The following is a 6,365-nucleotide window of genomic DNA, read 5'->3' as shown; positions in this document are numbered from 1 at the left end:
GTTCAGAATATTCTTTTGTGATTAATGACTTTTTTTTTTACATTTAATCTGCAAAGTCTAGGTGAAGCTACTTGGACTGGCTGTCTGCTTATCTTGCTGCAAAGCAAGAATATCTCCAAGTCAAATCTTAAGTCACATATGTCTAGGTTAAAGCTGGATATAAACAACTTAGAGATTCACCACACACAATCTGCAGAAGAGGAAGTCATCTCTGCCTTGTAAAATTTCTCTTATTTCTTCAGACATTCCTCCCAGGTCTTAAATAGTGTGTCTTTAACTCACTCTTTGTCCCTGAGAAATACCTTTGATGCAGCAGAACCAAAATGTGCATAATATAGATGCTAGCAGTATTTGTCAGCAAAAATGGCTTTTGTGCTACCAGACTCCAAAATGTATGTTTTCATGTGCCCCTGGAGGTTGCTGCTGTTATGTGATCCACGCACCCCCTACATGTGCACCACAAGAGTCCTCTACCTGACAACTCCCACAGCAGAATTCCTCACCTGAAGCTGGAGCACTGGCTCTTGGATATTTCCCATTGCAGTGTCTGGCCTAGGGATATGAGCTGGCTGAGGTGAGGGGAAGGAACTCCTGGAGCACATCTGCATCCTCACTCCTTTCAGCTGCATTCACGGACTCCCACAATTCATTGCAGTTAAGTCAGAGGTGCCCTGCAGACAACTGCATTTGATGCTTTCATGTCTGAACCTAGAAAATCTCCCCATTTGGTGACACCAGCAGTCTTTATAGTTCATGGCATGGCGAATACAGGAAAGTGGTGTCTGCCAGCTCACCTATTCTTAGTGTTACACACGCTGAATCAAGACCTAGAATGTTTTGACAAGGTAAATTATCCTTTTTGAAATGTCCTTGGCTTTCTGCCTCATTCATTCTCATGAGCTTTTTTTGTTTGTACTAGCAGGTTGCTTCTTCAACACAGCAATGTCATTTAGTGCATTTAAGCTTCATACGTACTGTACCTGCGGGACATGCTGCATCCAGCCAGGAAGCCTCAAGAACATGCGTTTCAGGTGCAGTAGAGAACTAATCTTTCCTCTCTTTCCAGTGTAAGGTTGTTTCTGATCTGTGCTCTTTGGGGGAGGATTGCGAGAATATAAAGGTTATTTAGAGGCTACTCATTTAATGAAACCTGCCAGTAGGTGTTTTACAGTGCATATTTCAACCCCTCCATATTTTGGGGCTCAAAATCACCCTCTTAAAGGTATCTGTGTGACTATCATAGTGTGGTATGGCACAGTCATAGAGGAAACCCAAGGTAGCTATTTGTGCAAATCATGGTCCACCAGGTATGGTATCTACCAGTTTTAGCCTTGTGTCTTGAATGAAGAAGACAAGCAGACAAATCCTAACACCTTATCTCCTAAAGAATAACTAGTGACATTATAATGCCTGGTTTAGATAGTAGTTAAAGAAGTTAATTATTTATTTGCTGACTCTTACAGGCTTTTTTTTGAAGAATAAAACAATGTATACAATTACCATAAAGCAGCACATAATCCATAGCTTTTCTGAAATTTGACATTTTCAGTAGACGTTTTCCTCTCAGATGGATGTCAACATATCTTATCAATGGCATAAATTCATCTCTGCTATGGATAAGCACAGTGCCAGGGCTGTGTAGTAGGGAACTAACTCCCCACATGTGCGCTCTCGCTCACTCTCGCTCTCTCTCTGGATAGAAGTGACCCTTACTAAATTTAGGTTTTGTGGAAGCTTGTTTGCTTTACAAAGCCTCATTTTTATTTGAAAATAAATCTGATGTCTGTTCTTAAAATCTTTCCTATTTAATTTACTTAGAGTAAATTTACCTAGAGGGTACAGAGAAGAGCTTTTGTGAATATGTATAAGTGTTATTCCCCTTACAGGTGTCAATATACCCTCTATATGCAATAAACTCCTCATCATTTAGAGTACATGAGAATTACCATGAAATAAGACTAAATAAAGCTTGGCAGCAAAGTGCAGAAAATGTTCTTTTATCAAGGCTACCAGAATGGAGATCATTGCCTAATGTGCTTGGATATTGCATGCTTCTGTTTCTAAGCATGGAATCTGAAATGAACAATTCTTTTCAGATAAAGTTGCACTGCCTGATTTTATTTTATTTTTACCATGAGGAAAATATCAGCTATAACTCTCAGATTTCATTAACTGTGGTATATCCTGCTACAAGCCATAGCATGGTAATGCTACAAAGCCATGAGATGAATGGTAGTCATTACTGCTGTACACAGCACATGCCTCTGAAAAGAGCTGATCAACTGGGTGGACTTTCAGTCAGGAAATCACCATTTCAGTCAGGCATTTACCTGGCCTAGGGGAGAGAGAAGCCCTCTCTGAAATCAGGCTAGATGTATGTATTGAGAGAACAAGCAACCCAAACTTGAAGTCAGTGCAAGACAAGGAATCCACGTTTCAGGAAGGAAAGCTCTTTTATCACACTTAGAGATGCTGATCACCTTGCAGTCATTTAAATCTACAACATGCCAAATGGGGTCGCCTACAGGATGAGCTCTCCCATCCATACCAGATCTCTATGGCTAGCAATCATGACATGTTCATGTCTGTCTTAGCCTGTGGATTTTTTTGATAGAAACCCCAAGCAGTTTGCCAAATAGTCATAATCTTCTACAACAGAAAAGTGACTGGAACACATCAGTCTGGTAGCTCCGGGTCTGGTTTCACCACATTCTAGAGTTCTTGGAAGAAACTCAGTGGCTACAATACAGAGCTGCGAGTTCATGGGAAACATCATGGGAATTTGGGGGATTTTGGCCATGTTCAACCCTATAAAACCTCTGTGAAACATCTAACGAGAGTTTATACAGCAGTCCCTTGGATTTGTGTTACTTTTGTCTTGCTACAAGATGTATTCCTACCTGCTCAGATTTGGGGAGAAGTCGTTAGGCTTTTTTCCATTTTCAAGATGAGATGTACTTATCCTGTAAGGAAAGCTTTTAAAAATTCTTTTCACCATTGTATTCATTTAAGGGCAAATCACCATCTTTTCCCCTTTCTTCTCCAGTTCTGCAGTTGTGTGTTGACAGAATATGCCAGAGGGACGTTTAAAAGGTGATAGAAGCTGTGAAGATTCTTTGTAAAATCAGCAGTACCCTGAACCCTACAAGACAAGATAGAAAAGGGTTTCACGTAAGATGATAGCAGCAATAGTTTAGCTGGTCCTTTCTTAAGTTGACTCATTAGGTGACAGGAAACATGTAGCACATTTTTAGCCTAAAATTGAGGAAAGACAACACCTTACTCCAAGAATATTTTCTAAGGCTATAAAAACTACTTGTAAATTCTTGAAAAACTTTGAGCAGAGAAAATTCTGTTATGAGGCATGTATTATTTTACCTTAATTGTTTCAGGGAACATAACAGAGGAAGGCTTTTGCTGTATGAGATGACTTGAGAGCGTTAAGGCATAGATTTTGCTATGTTGTCTTTCAGAAATGAGAAATGCTGCTGGTGTGAGGACAGCTGAGAAGCTCAGTGATGAACGGCTACCGTGTCAATCCAGATCATACACAGAAGAGATTTAAGTCTCTGCCTGTTGAACTGAATGTTGCTTTTAGGGTTGCCTCTCAACCTCAGTGTTGCCTCAACACAGCTTCTTAAGGTAAACCTCTCCATCCTAAACCACTGCAACTCAGTGTGACTTATCTGTGCTGAGTAATTCCAGCTACTGATGTTAAACTACACTGCAAGAAACTGTGCGTTAGCGTATCTCCGAATGCTCCATCTGTCTCTTCTGACAACCCATTGCCTTCTTCTGCTGGCCATTCATCAATGGCTTTGGCATTCCAGGGTCTGACAGTCTGAATGCATGGCCAACCACACAGCTGTACTACAGTGATCATGGCTTCAAGAATGTAGATTGAGGGCATTTACAGAGTAATCTATGGAATGTAAATCTTTTGTTTAGAGCAAATTCAGTTTCTAGTCCTTGTGGTTGTGCCTGGATGACCTGGTTGTGACCTTATGACTGGGCTGTTGGAGTGAGTCTGTTTGTCCATAGGAAAAAAAGAATGTGAAAATCTCTTTCCAGTAAGATGTACCTTAACCACACTGATGACAATAATTCATTGGGGGAAATATCGGACTCTGTCTCTTGTCACTCTTCAGAACAGTGCCCTCACAGACACAGGGGCACTAACAGTCTCCTTTTGAGTCCCACAGTCCTGTCCCCTTTTGAGGTTTAAGATTTCATCACCGCATGTCACCAATGGGGCAGCCATTTGCCAGGCATGAGGAAGTCGCATACTCCTCTTATTTCCAAGGTCGAGCAGTGGAAGACAGCACAAAATCCCACTTCTTTCTAAAGGCAAGCGGAACAGGCAGAGTCATTCTGCCCATCCTACTATTTCCAATTAAATGTTTTCTTTCTTCTGTTTTCTTCCTGTCTTAAGCCAGCTGCAGCATTTTTAGGACCCTTTCACCAGATTACCTAAACTTCTCAGGCAGACTGGGTGCCTGTTAAGCCATCTGATGGTGCTGGGAAATCTCTGCTCTGATATTGAATTATTTCCTGGTCATCTGCGCACAGAAGCTTGCTTTTCCTGGTAATCAGCTGAATGAGGCAGGGGATCACATTTCACTACAGCTGTGAGAAGCGTGGATAATGAAATGCCTGTTGTGTGATATATTTTCACTATCTTGATAGCCTTTAAAATATTTTTCCAGGTCCATTCTTTCCTACTGTGTTATAAGTCTACCTGATGAAGTTATTGGCAATCTTGGGTGCTTTATATGGCACTATTGGAAAAGATGTGTCTGTTTTCCCATTAATGTCCTAAGTGATCTTTGTATGTAACATTAGTTCTCTAGTCCATTGTGTTGCTGCTTATGAGTCAGCCACAGCTTTGTAACTACTACTACTGAGCAGTCAGCAGAGGAAAATCCTATCAAAAATCCTATCCAAATTTAAATGTTATAATTAAAACAACAAAAAATGATAACTAATGTTACTTATTAGAGACCTGGACAATACATATTCATTTAAATCAAGGTAATTCCGTAGATCCCCAAATTAGTAGCTGTAGCATTATATTCCAGAAACAAATTTTGAAGCTTTTTCTCTGTAATATTGGTGAAATCAGGCAAAGTTTCCAGTTTATGAGAGTTTTACTAGGATATTAGATGCTTCCAGTTTTCACCAAGAACATCTCATACAGCTTTTCCCAGGATGCATAATTTCTTACTTTCACTGGACAGAAGACAAGACCAATAACCTGCTATATTACATAAGCATGTTGTTCCAGTTGATTGAATAGTTTACATTAAATTTTGATATGTTCCTAAAATCCATAAAGCTGCTATATATTTATAATGCTTTCTATTATGTGTGTGCTGTCTGTAACACTAAAACCATCTCTTTCTTTGTGTTTCACCTGGATTCAGCTGACATAACTCACTCAAGTGTTGTAATAGGTATACAACCAACTCCTAGAAGGCAATATGTGTATTCAGAATGTGCTCATCCTTTTGATCTATCAGACTATATCTGTAGATATACTGGGAATACTGAAAAGCCTATTTACCCTCAAAAATTACCTGCTTCCCAGGCTTTGTTGACTGTAGATGCTTTAATTGGTGATATATCGTTTAAATCAAAACTTCCAAATCTTTTCCAAGGGGAAGGGTGATGATAAGCCAGAGTTATTTTTCTCATCTGTCTATGTTTCTTTCAGGTCAGTGTAATCAAAGCTAGTGATTTGCCTTTCTTTGTGACCAGCTCTTTTGCAATAGAACTTGCTTTATGATGTTAGTAATGGTTGTAGAAACTAATTTTCCACAGTAAAATAGTATATTGTTTTCTGTGGTTCACAAGTAGAATAGAATCTAGGCCAAATGTTTCAGATGAATTTTTAGAATCATAACTGTTAATAACTGTAGTAAACATGTTTTAGGGTTTTTTGAAAATCAGTACTAAATACTCTCTCCTACATTAGCAACAATGCAATCAAAGAATCTGAATGGGTAGGAAAGCAGGAATTAGGCTAATCGGAAATCTGTCTTACTTACCGGCAAATGTTTAAAGACAAACTCTTACCTTGTGATTGGGAGAACAGAATAAAATGTTTCCCATATGTTGCCGTTCAAGCTTTAAAGGACACAAGCAATTTTAGAAAAGACATTAGTCATTACTGGTAGGTTGCTTGAACATGGAAAATGCAAGATAGACTTAATTCCCCTTTTCATTTGATCTCTTTCCTTTTTCTCTCAGCTTTATACATATTCATGCCTGCTTTGAGGGTTCCTTTACATAGCTGAGCATGGGAATTGCTGTTAGTGAAAGACCTCTCCCCTCATGTTAAAATGTGTCACAGAGAGAATGGACTA

At 39.4% G+C, this 6,365-nt stretch overlaps 1 long non-coding RNA gene across 1 annotated transcript; it reads left to right on the top strand.

The window, feature by feature from the left end:
• The first annotated feature begins 926 nt into the window (after positions 1–926).
• LOC136993422 (uncharacterized) lies at positions 927–5,352 on the top strand. Its single transcript, XR_010885717.1, has 2 exons — positions 927–1,031; positions 3,474–5,352. It is a non-coding gene; the product is annotated as an uncharacterized lncRNA (long non-coding RNA).
• Positions 5,353–6,365: the final 1,013 nt, after the last annotated feature.

This window comes from Apteryx mantelli, chromosome 15, assembly GCF_036417845.1.
Source record: "Apteryx mantelli isolate bAptMan1 chromosome 15, bAptMan1.hap1, whole genome shotgun sequence".
Classification (NCBI taxonomy): Eukaryota; Metazoa; Chordata; class Aves; order Apterygiformes; family Apterygidae; genus Apteryx; species Apteryx mantelli.
Note: the sequence above shows the minus strand (reverse complement) of the source record. Positions and strands in the feature narration are given on the sequence as shown.